Genomic DNA, 20,627 nt, shown 5'->3' with positions numbered 1-20,627 from the left:
ATTGTTTCTTGCTACAGACTCTGCTGCAAGAATGTCAGGCATCGCAGCTCATGTTCAGAGCTCAGCTTGCCATGAACGTAGCCAGGGGATGGAGGGTGGGGGGTGAAAAGAGACACTATGCGGTTCCACGGAGGAGCTGTCCACAGCCTGCACTCGGGACGGATGCGCTTCTGCTGCAGAGGCCGCTTCTGTCGATCCGCACCCCATCCTACGTACTGTAACCAGCTGCTCCACACAGAGAAGAGGACGGGAGGGCATCCTGACACACTCTCCTCCATCTCCCACCTTCTGGGATGATTCATTCCGAATCTATCAATGTGGACGTTAAAAGCTAACCACCGTTATGGTCTTTTAAAGAAAGATTTTTTTTCCCCGTAGTAAAATGTATATTCTGCCTAGAAACCATTTGTTGTTTTAATGCCTACAGGACCTTTTCTGAAACAACACGAACTAAATAAATTTACTTGCCACCTAGAGTGGTAAATATGCCTGTATATTAATACAGTTTAAATATACATTATGTGTATTGTGTTTGCTATATTTTACAACATATATTCAAATATATCATAATGTATACATATATACATATATCCTATTATAATCCATTCTTTGTGTAAGCATGATAGGCTTCAGAACTAGCTTGGTCACGAAATACACCTTACATATTCAATGCTTTTAAGTCATGGGGGGCTTCACTCACCAAATTTAGCAGAAGAATCAAGGCCAACCAAATAGATTAATAACAAAAATATACCAACCAATGTGAATTTCACAGTGCGAACTGTATCTCATAGAATAAAGATAACAATTCTGTGCTTTGGAGTCCCTCTGTTGGCATGACCACTATGTCATCAGCTGGAGGATTCCCCAGGAACGATACAACTTACGGCTGACATATTAGAACAGCTGGATGAGGGCAATGCATTTAAACAGTGAGTCAGGTGATAATGTATTCCCCTATTCAGAAAATTGGACAGGTAGAACAAGGATAGGCAGGGAAAGGGTCAAGAGAGGGAATCTTGGGTAATTTCCTGCTAGAGGTGAAATATTTTCAGAAAATTGTTCAGATTACAAAATGGAAGTTGTTCAGAACCAAGCACCCAAATTTGAGCAGCACTATGAAAATTGATCCTGAAGGATAATGAGGAAGAAAATACTTTATCATCTCCTGAATGTATTGTCAAAATGACATACAGAATTATCTTGCTTAAATAACTATTTTTTTGTATAAAGTGTTTATCACAGTTATAAGAGAATGAAACCAGAAACCACTGATGTATGCAATCAACACACAGTAGATTGTGTACATCAAAGAAACGCAGGCTTAATAAAACAGTTCCACAGTCTATTTTCTTTGAGGACCATTGCTGTCTTGTTTCTCTATCACTTTAAAGACAACAAGGAAAATAAATAACTCAAAATATTACATGCTATTTAAACATAGACTGCAGATACCGATAGCATCATTTTTTTGCAAATACAGTTTGTGCATTAATTTGTAAAATATGACTTTAGAGGCATTTAATAATAGCTAATGAATTTCATTCAACACTTGTCAAAACGCTAACCAATAGTATCTATTGTTTAGTTTGCAAAAATTGCTTAAAAATAGAATTGCCATTACTCAGGCTATGACGGAGTAGAACATGACAATTAAGTCAGTCAGCTACCTGGGGCTATTGATGCTGGAATTCTGTGGACGTCTACAGGCTATTTCATCACTGAAAAACAGCCAATTTTAAAAATTTAACAGAGATCAAGTTTTCATATAACCTCTGTTGTTTTAAAATAGTTTCAAAGATAGTGTTACCCATCTTGTAAAAAGTTAGAAATTACAATATGTTCCTAATAACTAAATTTGACATATTTATGAATTGTCAGTAGTCTCAACAGAAATTCAGAAACGATTACCAGAGATTTTCATTAAAATTTAAGGTCTATAAATAACAAATAATGGCATATTTTATTTTTTAAAGGTGAAAAATGATAAAAATATTTTTGTCATTTCCTTTTGATGAATTCTGCCCAACGTCATCATTATTTTATTATGATATCCAAATAATAGCAGTAAATTTCTCTTTACTGTGCCTGTGCTGTTAGATTGCTTCCAACTATATTCTGAACTACTACATTTCTTAAGTTAAACTTATTTTTTTGTAGGATCTGAGGCTACTTTATAATTAGTTAGACTCTTACCACTTAGTGATTATTTTAGTAATTAAGGGATATACCATACTGGGGGTGTCATCATTTATCTGTGTTATTTTTCTCCATCAAACAGAGATGTTTGATTGTTAGGCTGGACGTAAAGCAGGAGATCTGGTTGGCAAAATGGTTTAGGACTTTTATTCCTTTGGTATTATAAAAACAAACAAACTTATAGTCATCTTGTCTTTCAAAACAATATACAGGAAAGCACAAATATTCCTGGAACTACTCAAAGAAATCATCCCACAGTCCTGTTCATAGCTCTTAGAAAATAAAAATATAGCTTTAAAGTTGTCGAGTCCTTCCCTTAATTTAATAGCTGATGTTTTAATATAGATCTTGATGACCTGATGCTGTGATCTCTACATGGTACAATTTTTTGACCTTCGGAATTATTCATAAACTGCAAACATAGTCCTGTGTTTTAAGCATGTCTTTGAAGTCTTTGACTAGATTCAATGTTTACAAGGATTCTCTCTGCATGAATTGGGCCATGTTACCATACAATGTCCTTAAACCAAAGAAAAATATGATTATGTATCAACACATATGATTCATCCTACTTCTTCAGGATGAAAGAATAATTTGACTCAGCCTTTTAGGAACTGTTGATATATAGTCATAATTTAATTTTTCTAAGTTGACTCTCTGCAAGTATCTAACGTAATGTTTCTTTGGAAAACATAAGGCCTTTAGTAAAAATCCATGGGGTCTCTTGGCCATTTCAACCATGTAAATAGAAGATAGATTTTCCTGTCTCTAATTTTCAACAATTCCAAGGGCTCTATTGAGGAGTAAGATAATGCAAATGGACCAAAGCTCCAAGCCAGGCTTCTGCAGAGAAAATCTGAGTCCTGCAAGTTCGATTAAGCTAGCTAATTTTCAGTCCAACAAGCTAATTTCCAGACAGACTCTTCTGATGTTTTCCCTCTGTTTGTAATTTGCATCATTAAATAGCTTGGTGTTTCAAAGCAGCCACGGTACTAAGGTCACAGGGCTTTGTGTTAAATAGCAACCACCTCGATTTTTTTTAAAGAAGAAACAGAGAGCAGCTGATCCTGCTGTAGCATGATTTTCTTTTTTTCTTAGTGGGAAGAAGCTGAAGTGTCTTGTGGATCACAGAAATTTTGCTTTAGTTTGGAGAACAGCTTTCCTCAGTGTCTTTGTGCTCCAAAAAGCAGCCCAGGATCACAGGTGGCCTTGATTATCAACATTTTTTTTAATGGTGTCCCCCTCCCTTTCCTAGAACAGCAGGACATCTCCCTGACATGAATATCTCATTTTAAGCCATTTTAAGCGGCGCAAAATTCAAAAATCTTAAAGAGATATCCAAAACCTAAATTTAAAAAATATCTACCATTGAACTTCAAAGGGTAAAATTGGTTAACAAACATTACTGATACTACAAAAAGGATATATAGGCAGATATGTAGAGTTATGACCTCTCATGGCCAATTTTCCCTAGAAGGTTTTCAAAGGATTACTTCTAAAATAACATGGCAAATACGGAGAAAGCAGGAAAACACCTCTTCCCTCTTACCTATGCCTCTCCAGGAGAAAATAATTTCTCTTTGTCTCTCTGGTCACAGGAATATGTACTTTGGCTCATTGGCACCCTGGAGCACTGTTTCTACCCTGCATGCTGACATTGGTGCTAGTATTAAAAAATCTTCAATCATATAACTCCAAGCCATTCATATTAATGTGCCTGAGTCAAATTACCCTTTCTATTCTGCAGGGGGAAGAAAGACCATAAAATGCTCTCTGAATCCATAAGGACAACCCCATTGGCACAGATGGGAATTTTACTCTGAAGTGACAGCACTGCTTTCCTGAAACATGACCTAACGACTACAAAGAGTTTCTTTGGAAGCACCAAATTTTGTCATTGACCCCTCTTTACCATATCACGCTCTCCTGAACCACTCCATAGCAATGTTCCTGGGAAGTTAAAGATGGCTCAGAAGAAAAACTGTCATCTTTAACAAAGAAAGGCAAGAGATGTTTGTCGTGGGGGAAGGCCTAATTTAATTTACAGTATCTCTGGGTTTCTATTTTGACTGAAGTTGTTTTCAGCACATTCTCTCCATGTTACCAAAAGTTAGAAAGTATATTTTAAGAAATGCCACCATTTTTTATATTTACTGAGAACGACATGCTCAGGGATTTATTTCCATGAAAATGTAGACCGCAGAATTTAGAAACACACTATGTAGAAGAATTCAGCATGTTTTAGGATACCACTAAAATGTAGGAAAGCTTTTGCCAGACAATAATGAGATCTTAACGTTGTGAAGCATACACATGAAATTGTGTCCTTTCATTGACATTAGTTTTTATTTGTGACAGGTAAAGTTGGGGATTATAAAACATTCTGCTCTTGGAAAGAATACTTGTTTTAAACTATGGTTCACTAATGCCAATCTCTTTCAAGAAGTAATACTGTTCCCTCCTCGCTGGTCCCTCAGCGATTTGATTTCTGGATTAAATATAATGCTTCCCCCTCTGCATCATACTCTCTCTCCCTCAGTAGAATGTTTCCAGCTTATGGCTGGGATTGATTCCTATGCAGCACTAACACAATGCTTGCCACATTTGCCGAGCCAATTGTACGTGAAATTAAAATATATTTTCTTTTTCTTTTCAGAACTGTGTCATGGCATCTTGTTACAATGTTTCAGTTATTTTGAAAAGCTTTGATTTGTTGGAGGAAAGGCAAGAAAGTCTATAAGGCCCCTCCAGCAAAGACACAATGCAGATAAGATCCACCATCAGAGCAGGTCTGAAGAAGCAACAGAGACCAAATATTCATCTGTAGGCAGCACATACGAATGCTCGGGTGCAAACAGCCCGATGCTATTTAAATGGATGGATTCTCATGTGAATTTACCATTCACTCTCCTCTAGGGATGTGAGGACAACGGGAGCAGATTTAGTTATCTATCTTTACTTGCCTCCTTAGAGCCCACAGAAGAAAATGAAAATGCTTCAATAAAATAAGTGATGCAAGAAAGATTCTCTGGAGTGCATTCTGATGTGGGCAAACACGACATATTTAATTAGTATTATATCCCATCTTTTAAAAGACATCGAGATGTGAGCTATGATGATTACCTTTCAACAACTAAGAGCTGCTAAACTTCTCAGGTAACCGTAACTGTGACTGGCTCTCAGCACAGACCACGATGCAGGTCACACAATAACAAAGTGAGAACTGGAAACTTACTGTTTTCATACTTCTCCAGGGAACCAGGCTAAAGAGCGGGCACCTATGTTGGAAGTTCGTGTGAGGGAAGGAAAATCTGCTAAACAGCTGCGTTAACTAGATCATGAAGTGACTTGGGGCAGGTAACAGATGTGTTACTAAGGGCTTTTGTTTATCCATTGTACTTAGGTGGGAGAGAATCATCAGGCTTTTAATTTTGTTCAAGAAAACTAGTCTTCAAAAAGCAGTTTTTTGGCCCCCAGTCTATCAGGCTGCGCAGAATTTTCAAAGCAGCGCAATGTTGTAAAAAATGCCCTTTTAATCAGATTACCCTTGGCGAACGTCCCAAACTCAGGCTGAAGTGCAGTGCTTGTGGTTTCTCAACAGCTTACACTAAGCCTGCACCATGGAAATAATCTACTTTTAAAACCCAGGAAACAAATCGACTGCACTAAGGACATAAGTCGCTGTCATTAGGAAGTGATTAGGCTAAACATTTTTATACACTCTACTAGCCCACTTTCAAATTATATATCTCTGGATGATAGCAAGAAAGGTACTTCAGGTGAGTGTTAGGAACAACCATGCAGAAAAGTTAATAAATCCAAATAAATAGAACAGCACGAGGAAAAATTAAAAGAGCTCTTGTTTCAACTTTAACATGCTAATACCTAAATCAGGATTTTCTGAACCAAAAATGGAGAACTTGGTCACATAACACAAACAGAATCTTTTTTTTTTTTTTTCAGTATAGCATATTCTCAAAGCTCAACACATCACATGTCCCAATTACTTATTTTAGGCTAACGTTTTCTTTATTGCACACTTTATATAAAAAAAATTCTGTGGAGATCGAAAATAAGAAAATAGGATTTTTATAATTTACCATTTTACCATTCATCTTTCTTTAACAATGAGGGTCAGGCTTGGAGATTTGGTGACTCATCATCATGTCATATTGTGGAATATAATGAAAGTTACAGCAAGGTCTGAAACACATCCACCCCTTCTTGTCCCATACGTCCTCCCCCAACTCATGCCCCCCCCCTCCATGGCACACGTGTACCCCAATAACGTGCTCTGGGAATAGGAGACTCACAATCCCACATTATAATTGGTGTTTTCTACCTGTTAAAAGGTTCATACTCATTAATGAAACTCTCAGCATTGAGATTTTTGGTCTTAAAGCCACTTCTGAGGTTGTTTCCTAGTTTCTTTTGTTTTTTGTTCATTTTTGAGAAATGTAAGTGAAAAATATCAGCCTGCTAAAAACATGTAGAAAGCATGTAGATTTCTTTAATGAAAGCAGATGAATATGTGTTCTAGCCAGTGGATATGGGAGGTTTATTTTTGCCCCCATGAGATTAACAGGGGATTGGATTTAAGAAAGGACTATTCTACTGCCCCAAAGCTCGTGCTTGAGCAATGTTTGAGTCCTACTTTGGACATTCTGCTGATAGTTTCATTTCTAATTTATGAAACATTTCATTAATCCTCAATCTGTCAGCTCTTTCTTGACAACAATAGAGGCTGACAGACAAAAGATTAAAATTTATTAAACACTCTACACTTTAGAAGTTTTTGAAATGCTCTGTTCATTTTAGTCCCCATTTGACCTAATTTTAAACAAGCTGCACTCTTCCTAATTTCCTCGGAAAGCAAGTAGACAACACAGCAAAACAATTTTTAAATACCAACATATACAACACTGAATCTAAACAAGACATCCAGAAAAAAATCAAAATACAGCTATCCTTGAGCAGAATTGCTAGGATGCACATTAAAAGCATCTCCCGTCCCAAGGATTTCAAGCATATATTTTTTGTATGCTCTTCTTCCTCATCCTCTAGGCATCCCCGCCTCACTTTTCCATTCTCATAAATAATTCATGAGCTGATAAATATGCAATTTCAAAAAGTGCAGACAAGGCAGCACTGCATTAAAAAAAAAAAAAAAAAAGAGCTTGTGCTTTTTACACACAAGTCCTGTGCTGCACTTTACGGATGACAAATTTTCTAGCATTCAAACCGCATATTGTATATATGAGAGGAGTGTGACTGCGTTTCTGGTCAGATACCTTGCTAGACATGTATGAGCTGTTTGAAGAAGACGGTAATACATAAAATATAAACATTTAAAGAAATTAAGTTAGCAATGTTTTAGAGCTTGACACTTTACCATTGCATAATTTTTGCATAAATAGTCTAAATGTTCACTCTATCAAGTAAGAAGAGCAGAGATGTGTAGGTCTTGCACACACGATTATTCTCTAGTGAGAACACCATAAATGTCTCAAGCTTCTAAGGTTTCTTCTAAGCAAGTCATTTATTTGACATCATAAGAACATACTTTCGAGGCAAGTTTAATAAGATCAACAGTAAACTGTTCTGCATGAGCCTTCAAACAGGTAAAAACACCCATCTGAGAGCCAGTATATAGTGCAGAGCAGAGAACCTCCATTTTGTGGGCTAATTGCTTGATTACCAGCCTGAAACAAAATGGAGGGGAGACCTTTTCAAAGCAGCTCAGGGCTGATATAGCAGAGGGAAACATATTGAGGAGGTAAAAACATTCCTTAAAGATTATTAGGTATCTAATGAGATAAATATTAAAGGTAATGTAATAAATACAGATTACATTGTATTTATTTACTGAGAATAAAGATAATGAAGAGGGATAAAGTACTCATTGAAAGAGCTATTCTAGATTAGCAACAGTTAAGTTTTTAAAAAAGCAACCTGATTTCAGTCTGAAATGTAACCTTTCAAATGAACACTTAAATTGGAAAACACCATGGGTAAGAAATAGACCACAGCATTTAATTTGGACTGGCTAGTTGGAAGCCTATATTTACTGTACTATAATTTCAAATTTAATTAAGTCACACTGCTGACGCCAGTAGCATCAACACAGTAAAGATGATTAATTGCATGCATAAATGAAATATAAACAGCCTTAAAAGTAACATTAATGCAGAACCTTGCACACAGAAATGGTATGATAGATTTAAGTGTAAGCGCCTACCTGCGTCTTTGAGACACATGCCAGAATTAGGATGAGGGCCCTGCATTTGAATGTAATCACTGTACCAAAAATATAACCTTTTACGGGTCATTATTTTTCTAAAACATGTGTCCAACCTCCTCCTTTCCTCTCCTCCTGTACCTCAACCCCCAACATGATTTGTTATCTTATAGAAGACTTTTCACACAATTTGCATTGTCATCTTATGGATTGGCTACTGGTACACAAACATGAGCTGACACACGCAATGGTGGGACTGGGCTGTCACAACAAGGCAGCTGGACTGTTATATATTCCACTTTGCTTCCATTGTACTTCCATTCACAGCAGCCCTAGGACAAAGGGCCTGACAGAGCTAACCACGGATTGTCACCTTGATTTGTCCAGTCTAGCAGATATGCAGAAATGAATTATATTCTCCTGCTTATGAACACAACACAGAATCAAATAAGCTTGCAAACAGCATCTTCCAAACCATATTATCTAAGAAGCATCAGGCTTCTTCAGAGATGCTACACGCTGCCTTGCTCAGTAGGTGAGGAGAAGCAGAAAGAACCATCCGATTAGTGAAGACACAAAAAGGCTCTCCTCCAATAATATATTCTTGACATTAGAGCCTAAACTCTCTCTGATTGAGAGATATGTAATTTGTATTCTGCTTAGCTTTTATTTTTGATGAACGCTATCACAATGCTTCAAAATGCAAACTTAAATCATATTTCAGAAAAGAATGTGCAGTGTGCATTCCTAATAAATAAAGCTATGGTTCTTTTAAGAGAAACTATGTTAAATTGAAATAATCTTCTTGAAAATGATAAAATGAAGGACTTCACTCAATGTCTGTTATAATATACTTCTCAATAAACCCAAAGCCCATCTTACTTAAGTTTTACCAAATGTTAAAGCTCTAAGCCTGAAAGCACCCAAAATAGTTGGCTGCTAATGAGGAAATTCATTGGAAGATTTTTTTTTTTTTTTAGTACCAGTTGTTTAATTTACTACTTTATTGACAAGGTGTTTGTATGCCTTGAGATCCAGGCAGTTTTAATAGCCACACATGGATAAATGAAACAGACAGCATTTGGCGATTTCTTTATTAAAAGATGCCTTCAAAACCAGAGAAAAGGAGAAAACTATTCTCTACAAGCTTTTGGAGGGAAAGTGAAAGAACATTTCTCTGTGCAGCAAAGAAAAAATTGTTGCCTTCTTAAAAAAAAAAAAAACTGATGACGATAAAGATCATTTCACACACACGCACTTACAAATTTTTTCCATTTTTGTAGACCGTACAGTATGCTTGCTGATCCCTCAAAAGACACATTTTCGTAAAACCAGAGCCTCAGGTTTAAGAACTCTTTGGGCAACATAATGTAATCTACGATTTGTTTTATTATTATTTTTTAAGCCTACCTATCTTGACAGTATGTGCAGAGCGCTTGGCTCTGAAGAAAAGCCTTGAGAAGCATTTCATTTGTTCTTTTTTTTTGTTTTAAATGAGTCAAGGCTACTATGAAGATGCAGCATTTAAAAATCAAAATATTGCATTTTGTGTCTGACCATATAATATTTAAAATACTCACGCTACAAGTATGTTCTATTCAAAAGACCTATTAATTTTGAATTTTAAATTACGCTATTCTATTGTCTTCTGCTTATACATATGGATTCTGTTCACAAGGCAACACTTGATACCTAGTGTTTTAAATGATGACTAGCACAAACCAACATGATACACGTAGTAGACAGTATGTATGAAAAGAACATAAAACCCTACCCCATACAGAAATGCAAATGTTACTTGATCAAAGGGCTGCACGTTCATAGTGAAGGATTCGGTCAAAATAAAGCCTTTCCTTTAGGAGGATGCAGAAGAAAATCCTGCATAATTAGTTTCAAATTTATTTAGGAAAAATCTAAATGTTCCCAAAAGTACCATTTATTATTGTCGAAGGAAAAATTGTACAAATGTGTCTTTCCTTGGAATTCTATGCAGCCAACCATAGGAGCTCTGTGGCCGTTCACCTGACTGCAGCAGAAACGGGGCTTGACAGTGACGGTGGGTGACAGAAAGGGGCCATTGGAAGTGCTATTATGCAGTTTGCACGGGAGGATTTGAGCACATTTCAGCTTTATCTAGTTATGCTAGGTAGTCGTGTATGTGTGTGTGTGTTTTCTTTTCTTTTACTAGTTGTGCGTGGCTTCCAATACTGAAATCCAACGTAAACTCTGTGACCACCATTTACAGCCCCTGTGCTTTAAGATTTAGCATTATTTGACAGATTTTTAACTTGCTTTGGCATTTCAATCTGCTTTATAGTTGTAAATAAAATTCACACATTAATGCCTTCATGCACATGGTCCTCTTCGAAAAAGATGTAATTCCACTTTATCCCTTTATTTTAATTATAAATTCTGAGAGCATAATACAGAGTACTAAGGTTTTCTCTTAATTCAGAGTAGAAATACATGCACAGTTTAGGGCTTTTGTGAAAAAATGCTATCTTAAGGACGAAATGGTTTCCTCAAAGCTTGTCTTTTGTGTTTTTAAAACATAACGTGTACATTTTTCTTTAAAATTGAGTGTGTCGTGTTCCACACGATTCTGGGATTTGAGTTATTTGCAATTACTTTATAATAAGTACAATTAGATCTCTGCCTAAAAGGTAGAAGAGCATTCTATAGTCATTAAAGAGGAAAAAAAATTGCCAAGGTTGAAAATTTAAAGGTCTAAAATAAACACACACAACCTGTTATTTTATTTTAATCAGTAATTATGCTTACAAAAAAAAAAAAAACACTTTGAAGCATTTCATGAAAGACACAAGTGGAATATTTAGAAACATAATATTTGGTCCCAGAGAATCTTAATTGTTTACCCCCTCTCCCCATTGCACTCCTACCCCACTCCAGAATGTTCTTTTGAAACATAGGTTTAAAAGGGGGAGGGGGGCATCAAATCACTGTTCAGCGTGGCCCTGAACTTTCATTACATTTAAGTGCAAGGCAAGCCGCCCAACTCTGCTCCCTGATATATTGTTGAGTGGGCCGTCTAAGGTTCTATTTTCCACGTAGGGTCAAGACTGCTGACATGGGATTAATCAGCTACTCCTCCTAAACCATGAATCAGAACAATTGCTGTCAGTTTCATATGGTACAACTGCCTGGAAACAGAAGAGTTGGAAAGTGAGAGAACATACCAGGAATCTAGAAAAGAAAACGTTGGTGGTTAGTGTAACTCTAGTTTGGCTATTTGTGATTTGGTATAGTAACCAAATTAAAATGATGAAATATACGTTCAACCAAGCGATGTTAGAACATCTTTCCCCACCTTTTTTGTTTTTGTCTTTGAGATCTTGTTCTTATATCAACTGTGACATTTTATAAAAACTTTACACTCCTTTACTTTCTTTTGGTAGGCACCATTTATGTTCAAGTCCACATTTAAACATGTCTGTTGACCCAGGGTTAAATTCAACGAAGCTTGTGCAAAATGCGTGCAGCTCTTCTGCATACATATTGCCAAGCCAACATTGTATTTAACCTCTCCATGAATGTTTGCATTACTGAATTGGAAAATACTAGGTGCAAATGTCTACATAAAGGGGAACTGAAATCCTTCACTATTAGAGAGGAGTGTGACAAGCTTCGCTCTATGCTAGGATACACTTACATTAAAATGGCCTTGCTCCTAAATGAGATTGCTCCTATTACAACAAAGGTATGAAAATTGGCACAGATTGATCGCATGTTTAGAAAAATAACTATCTTTTGCTTTATAAACGATATTCAGATAAAACCAAGAATTATTTTCCTTGGGGATAAAATATCACATGCAAAAGCTTTTTCTGTTTGTTAACACTGGAATTGAATATTTTCAGGAAAGCAAGTGTTAAGACTAAATGATATAACATATGAGCAGAATATATGGACAAAAGTGATTAATAATTATGGCATAAAAATGAAATAATATTTTATTAGAGAATAGAGAAATGTATGAAGTTTTTCAAAATGAAACTTATTTTCAATTATTAAATTAATATTATTCAATAGCAACATTTTGTTCAATTTTAAGATAGAGTGCTCTAGAAAATAGTCCTGCCGTGATTAAAAATATAAATAGATGTTTTCATGTTGATAGGTTTCTAAAAGTTAAAAGAATTTATTATTCAAAATGTTAAAAACAAAAATGATATATAAATATAATAATGTACAAAAAGTCATTCATAAATGTAATTATTTCATATGTACCCTGAGATCTGCTTTTACATAACTGATTGAAGGTAATAAACTTTGATGTTTCATAATGCTGCCACAAAAGTGTTCATAGCATGATATAACATAAAAATATCCAAATTGGTGGTAAATAGTGCAAAATTTATAAATCTATAAACTAAATCCATTCACATATACTCAAATTGTTTTTTATCTTAACCACATACATAGTACAGAGATGTGGGCAATTAGAGGTTCGTTATTATTAAAACACACTGCAGAATTAGTATGTTAAATGAAATGGAATTATTCCAAAGGAAAGGTATGTAATATAAAAATATATATTTTCATTTTAGTATGCAATAATAAATACTCATTTTATGCATCAAAAATTCTATAGTCATTTTAAATGTATCTATAAGAAAGTTCTCCAGAAGACTGAGTCACCGAAGAAAGAAATGGAAGTATCTGTAACCATTTGTCACAGGATTTATTCTTTTCCAAAAGAATTTGCCCTATGACTTCAAGACATTGCTGGGAAACAGATGCATAGCTATCATCATCACCTCTTTAGTTTAGAACAGTATTTAAAATGTTTTTGTAAATATAAATTTTTTTTATTAAATAGTATGGAGATTGAAATTAAAACTATTTTATTGCTTCAATGAAAAATACTTTTTGTTTGATAGCAATAAGTGCAAAATTATGTGAACATAAATTGATCATGCTAAAGTACTTACAAGAAGCACTGCTTTCGGAAGTAGCTAACTTATTTTTATCTAAATGGGATGAGATTAATGCGTTTTATAATTGATGAAATATTTAATTATAAAAATAATCGGTTATAGTGTAATTCAAAATGACTGTTCAACAGTGTTCTGACAATGATTTATAAGATATTTGATAAAATTAACACCAAGTTTACAAATTGCACAAGGCAGGCTAAATAATTGGCAGAATGATTTTGATCTTTTTCCTGTTTTTATTGATAATTTTCTATATAAGTAAAAATTTAAAAATATTTCCAAAGAATTCCATACATGTACCTAGGTTCTATATGTACTTGTTTAACATTTCCAGGATTTCTTCTAATTTGGAGAATTTAATGCCATTGTTTTTGTTTCAAGAAAATCCACAGTATCAATGTTATTGCCCTAATGCTTGAATGAAAGCATTGTATGAAGTGATTTATATAACAAATGATATTCTAATCCTTTTTTGAGAATGAGAATACTCTGATTACTCAAAATTAAATAAAATGTGCTATATATTTTTTTAAATAATTTGATAAAGGTGGTCTTAGAGAAAAACACATGCCATGAATCTCAGTAAAATCTGGGTAACTGAGCACAAATAAGACGAACAGGTTTAAGCCTCAGTATTATACCTGAATACAATTTCAGCAAGACAGACTGCTGCAGAAATGCAGAGGTGCTCACAAAGAGTGGGAGGAGGGCGGAGGCAGGGGGAGAGGGGTCTTGATAACCTTTAGTGTGGCAAGGAAGTCATTGATGTGACTCCCACCATTCTCCCCAGAAATATTTGCACTGAGAAAGGCTGGACACCTAGATCAAAGCCACACTCAGCCTCTGGACTCTTGCTAACTTGTCCTCAATTATAGATGACCTTTAGGCAAAGAAGGAAAAGGAAATATTTCTTTACCATTCAATGGAACAAAATTAGTATTTGAAAATTGCTGAGTACACATGCATGACTGAAACCCAGACCATTTTTACTAGCCTTTTCTCCACCTACATTTCATCTACTTTCTGCATACCATTTGAGAAAAGAGTTTTAAATTATTATATAATCGTTAAACAATATAATCAATACTTAATATGCTTTAAAAACACCATTTTAGTCTATATAAAAGAATCAAGAAGCATGTAGAGGGATGATTTATAAAACTGATTTTTTTCTGTAAAAAATTAAATTGTAAAACCTTGTTTTCTTCTAATGAAAATAGTATCAAAAGGCTTGCTAATCATATTAAAACCTGAAATGCTATTATCTCTACTTGAAAAAAAATTCCTTAAACTATTTGTTTACCAAATATATAGATGACAGCTGGAGAATAGAAAACTGGAGAATATAATTTGAAGAAGAGAGAAGTCTGCTGGCCAACTAAGAATTTTTAAAATATATATTTGAAAGGAATTTTGGTATTATTAAAATGACCGTTAGCTTTATGTAAATTTTTTTACTTATAACACAAATATTTAAATTTTTGGTTGAACGTTACTCTAAAAATCCACATGGAAGAAACAGACCTATCATAGGATAATAACTATTGTCAAACAAGAATTCTTAAATATCAACACATTCCAAGTAGTATTTGGTTAATAAAAAATTCCCCTATAATTAGGAATTTACTCTCAGAGACTCTAAATCACGCAATCAGATTATCTAGTCTCTACTCAAATCATTGTCTGATTCTGTTTAGAAAAAATTTTTAAGGTTTTATGTCTTAAAATAAAGCATTTATGTCTTCCTTGCCTTATAGCAGAAAAATAATGCTTTAAAGTATTCACTGGGCCCTTTTTGTTTAAAGGAAAACATCTTTGTAATTTTTTTTCTTTTTTTAACCCATTGTGTAAAATCCGAAAAAAATAGGAAAAATGTATAATAAGAAAATGAATCATCTACACTTGTAGTAGTCATAGACAACTACTGGAAATATTTTAGAATATTTCCTTCCAGTCTTTTTTTTCCCCCTAGGATTTTGCTTTTCATAAAAATTTGTATTATAAATTTTACATAGTTTGGTATTCTGCACTTTTGTTCCAAAGTATTAGAATTTTCCCACATCAGTGAAAGCTATTTGTAAATAAAACTGTAAAGGTTATATGATAGTCAGTCACATGAAAATGTTAGCCAAATCACTTTCAAGGAAACAGGAAGGAAATTTGTTACTTGAACGATGTTATGATGAATACTTTTGTGAAGATAATAATTACTCCTGGGTTCTTTTATTTTTTTTCCCCTCTTTTGTAGTTTAGAATTTTGTCAGGTATTTAAAACAAAAGGCAAAACTAACAAACACTGAGTTATAGTGAAGATGCTTATCAGATAAATAGCTCAGCTGTAACAACACATCTTACCCAAAAGCTTGCAAAGCATCCCTCACTTGGGGGCATTGTGGAAGGGCTGTAATAACAATCGCAGAGATTTGCTAGAGCCAAAGCTTTACAGAAAGAAGAATCTGCAGGTTTAAAAAGGTAATGCTATAATCTTACATTTATTCACAGCAAACCACAGATGTGCAGTGTGACCATTTGCAAATGTCATTTAAAAAGGACACACAGCTGGGAATTCCATATTTCGTTTCAGATAACCTTGTTGTTTTGTATGCTGCGATGATATTTGTGTGTGATGTGTGTACCTCCACCTTAAAATGTTGCAGTGAGAATCAAAGTCACAGGAACTGCTAAATCAAATATTGAGGAAAATGTGCAATGAGGTGTGTAAACAAGATGCCCATTTTAGAATACTTCAGAATGTTTCAGATAACAAAAAGATCTCCTTTCCTTGCCCATTTTCTCACTATACAAAATTTCCCCAAAGAAAGCAGTGGTTCCATTTATGGTAGTAGGATTTTGGAGGTGTTTAGGCACAGCTTGCTGTAAACCCAACAAAATCTCCAGTCTTTCTTACATAGTACTTCTGACATACAGGCAAACAGTTTTTTCCTCTCTTTCACTGATCATTCTAATGGACTGAAATGACCTTATGCTAAAGACAGGGTGAAATATCTTGAAATAAATATAATGATCAGCTTAACAATTTGATTGAACTTTTTATTTAATTGAACAGTTATTTTGCTTAATTGATCATCTTATTTAGTTTGGGGGATGTATTTTGTGTGTTTTTTTGTGTGTGTGTGTGTGTATGTGTGTGTTAAGAGGGAATGATGGGGAAGAAAGCTTCCTGCCTGAGGAGAAGTAGAAATGATCACAGATGCAGACAGTATTTAAAATAACGCACGCAGGCATCTCCGAAGCCTTGATTACAAGTGTCAAATGTTTCTCACATGTTTCAACTATAAAATGATCCTGCCTCCATTACTTTAGAGAGCCAAAATATATGGTATTTGCATGTTAAAGATCTAAGTGGAGTGTTAATTGTACTCTTTCTTATTGGAGTTTATTTTCAAAGCAAAGTGTACAGGATATATTTAGAAATATGTTTTGATGTATCCATGCTCGCAAAGGGGAAAAGGGTGGGTTTAAATGATTCTATAAAAATGAGTATGTGCCCTCTCAGTTTTACTGGTTTATTTTAATATGAAAAAATAATCTAATCTCCGCTTGTTAAGAAGATTATGTAATGTATTAATTTATTTCAAATTAGGATACACTTGATATCATGTGAGTTCCAGACAGGCAAAGCAGAGGAGGAATTAAGAGCCCAAACACAAAGGAAGGGCCTAAGCTTGAGTACCTGTTTTTTGCAACCCTCATTTTGTGAAGTAACAAAGTGTTCATTCTTTAGTTAATGAGAAAAGTAATCGGTCCCATTTTGTTCCCTGCAAATCATCAAATTGAAGAATGAGCACTACTAAATTTGAAGGAAAGTGAAAAGTAAAGATGTTCTTTCCCGTTTTCCTTGGGGGTGTAAAAGGAGATTTGTTCTTTTCCAATTTATTTTGTACCAGGAAGTTAAATTTTATTTTGTGGATAATTTAATTACCTTTGATACCTTATAGATTTAGAACATTTCAAGGATTGTTTCCACTTTCTCCTTTTCCCCCATATCTCACATATGATATGGGATAGAAATCTTTGAAACGCTGGTGTTTTCACATGAGGCTAATTCCTTGAAAACGTAATCCTTGTCTTTCTAAGGGAATGTACATGTGAATTAAAAATTAATATCTTAAGTCCAGTGAAATATATTCAATCTTTTTAAAATATTCATTAAGTATCCTTTTCTCACTTAGTTACTTCCTTATAAGATGGTACAAGCAATTCCACTGGCAGATCCCATTCATACACCATATGATTGTTTTCTGATCTGGGGTACCAAAATTATATAAAACATAAGAGATCTGAGTATAAAGTAATGAGATCAATGTAAAAAACCAAGACTTACATTTTCAAATAAGTCTTTTAATTCAGAGGAATGACCTCAAGAGTGTATCTTTATTCCATTTGCGTGACCATTCTTCTCTTTAAAATTACCTTCTTGATGAGCATCCAGTTTACAAATCTGCAATGAAGTTAAATTGTGTATTAAGAGGATTTGTCATATCGTGTGCCAATATTGGTGAATGTGTAGGTGATCTACCTTGTTTAAGGTAAAAATGAGAAAAAATAAAGCAGAAAAGAAAGATTTTAAGAGGCTGGTAGATATAACAAAGTGACCAGTCTTCTTGTGTGATTCACAAACAAATTCAGAAGACAGTTCTAAAAGATGAGTTTGAAAACAAACTTTGAACAAAGACAGTAGCATTGGAGAACTGGATGTACGGGCTCCAAGATGACTCATTTGAAGGATCATACTCATTTGGATATATGCACACTAATTTGCTACTTTTAACTATATATATTCATTACTTTATGGCAACACTTTATATGACTTTCACTGCATTTTTATCCTGATAAAGAAAAAAATTATCAGCGGTGCAGTTAGTAAATGAAGCAATAGTGTATTCTGTAACTTGAGTCCTGACCATTTTCTCCGAAGTTTACCATTTGTAAATAGAGAACTTGTGCACTTGGTCTCAATTCATTGGGTTTTGCCTACAGAGTCCTTTATTTGGTTATTTCTTCCATTAGTCACACAAGAAAGTCAGTCTTATTAACTTAGCATCGCGATTTTGGACCCCAAAATGACCTAATTCAGTTTGGAATACTCAGTTTATGTATTAGACTTAAATGAATTCTCATTGTTTCTCAAACCAAAATAATCCTTAAACCAAAAGGTTCTCAACCTTTGATGGTAGTCTGTCATTTGAAGAACATGTCACAGGTTGTGAAAATAATTCCAAAAAGTCCCTTATAGTAATATTTTGATCAATGTCCACTCATTGGCTTAAGTTTACTATTTAAAGGGGCCAGCACTCTGTGTCCAGTTTATGATGTTTGTGTCTAAAACACATTTTCATGAAATTTTATTTTCACACACCTCTTTATTGCAGAACAATTATGAAATTTTTAATGTCATGACTTCAAGTCATATGATTGCTTTCTTTCTAGGAATAACCTCTTACTTAGAGTTTAAAATCTACTCAGAATAAAAGCTAGATTAAAGGGCATACTAAAACTAACTTTAATTGTAAAATAAAATCATTCTAAGATGTAACATTTTATTTACTCTCACCCCTCATTCCAGGAAAATGGGTTGTTAAAATATCATTTGTTGTTGGGAGAAAACTGTGGTCAATTTTCTTGACCACAAAAGTTTGGAATTTGAAAGGACTAATATATTTCGATGCATTGTGGGAGAGGAATGGAAAAAAACCACCCAAAACTTAGAAATATTGGATTTATCAATATATAATTATGAACATTTTATCTACTGACAATGTCCATGGCTTATATAGGACACTCTCTGGCCAGGGAGCCAATACATCCATTAATATATTCTCCTGGTCCAATTTCTTATGTGTAGGTTTGGGATTTTGAAAGGTAAATATGTGGAACATTTTAATCCCTCTTCTTAATTCCCTCTTGTTTTGTTTTACTTAAATGGAGAAGTCTACACATTTTGTTTGAGGACAACCTTTTTAAATGGGCTGTGAAAATTCATGATAACTTGTTAATATGCCGTTTCATCCCCTAACCATTAGGGCTTAAAATCCAACTTCAAGAACCACTTCTACTAATTGTAGGGCTCAAGGATTTTCTGAACATTTCAGGCAAGGTTTTCTTCCTATCCTCTTTGCATTTCCTATACATTTCTTAAAACACCAAACACTAAAGTTATAAAAATATGATTGATTGATAGGTTATTCTCAGAGCAAGAAGGCACTTAGCAATAATCTAGTCTAATCCTATATTCTGTACATGAGGAAACCAACACCCGGAAGTAGAAGGTAACTTGCTCAAGGTCACTTAGCTTGCTGGTATCAGTAAAATGTGAAGAACTTTTCCAACCAACATGTCTTAGGACATACCACGCTATTCCTTAGATAGTAGAAAGAAAGATACAATCTCTTTTCCTTGATCTCTTTGCATTTAGCTGGATCCAATGCCATTTATTATCTGAAGAGACCTGGAACTCCTTTGGGTTGGGTTTTTGTTTTTTTGTTTTCTTTTTTTTTTTTTTTCTGATCATGCAAAGATACATTTTTCTTAAGGGAATAAAAACAGAAGTCAAGACTAAATCAGGTCAAGCTTTGAAACCATCAAGCTGGAGCTGGTCCGAAACTTTTCCAAAGCCGTCTGTGTCCCCTCACTATCCATAGTGACGGTGACCCGGAGCAAGCTTGTCTCTCGAGCCCCTATCAGCACTGAAGCAGTGCCAGTGAGGGACTGGGGCGCTGTGATGGGGGTGGCAGCCTGCTGCAGGGATCAGCTAAGCAGTGAATGCTTTAAAGAAACCACAGGGCTTTTCAGGATGTTCATTGTATCCTTCCTTATTTGGAATTCTGTTTATGCTGCTGACATTAGCATAGATTTTCCTTAATGAATACTTTCCAGCTGAAAGATGGTGAGAGATATACTATGTGAATCTTTTTAATATTAGTTCATTAAATTAAAACAGTTCTGACTTGCAATGAGGCCTTTTCCTTTTGATGTTATGTTCAGGTTCGCAGATAATGTTCACGACAATACATGTGTGCTCGGCAAAGATGATCTTCTTAACCAGAGTCATTTAGTGTTAGCACTCTTGTGTAGTAACTTCAGAGTTTTTCTGTCAGGTGGTATAAAAGTTAACATCAAAATGTGGCTATTTCATAGTGTGGATTCACGTATTTAGTTGAAACCATTTTCTTCCCTCAAACTCGATGACCCTACTCCCAAAAAAACATATA

General features: G+C 34.6%; 1 long non-coding RNA gene across 1 annotated transcript in view; it reads left to right on the top strand.

The window, feature by feature from the left end:
* Positions 1–5,221, top strand: part of LOC139085226 (uncharacterized) — a 122,015-nt gene extending 116,794 nt beyond the window's left edge. Inside the window, exons 3-4 of the long non-coding RNA XR_011543390.1 lie at positions 3,947–4,202; positions 4,856–5,221. This is a non-coding gene — a long non-coding RNA (uncharacterized lncRNA). The remainder of the gene's footprint in view (positions 1–3,946; positions 4,203–4,855) is intronic.
* Positions 5,222–20,627: the final 15,406 nt, after the last annotated feature.

Source organism: Equus przewalskii, chromosome 8, assembly GCF_037783145.1.
Source record: "Equus przewalskii isolate Varuska chromosome 8, EquPr2, whole genome shotgun sequence".
Taxonomy (NCBI): Eukaryota; Metazoa; Chordata; class Mammalia; order Perissodactyla; family Equidae; genus Equus; species Equus przewalskii.
The sequence above is the reverse complement of the archived record's forward strand: the minus strand, read 5'-3'. Positions and strand labels throughout refer to the sequence as shown.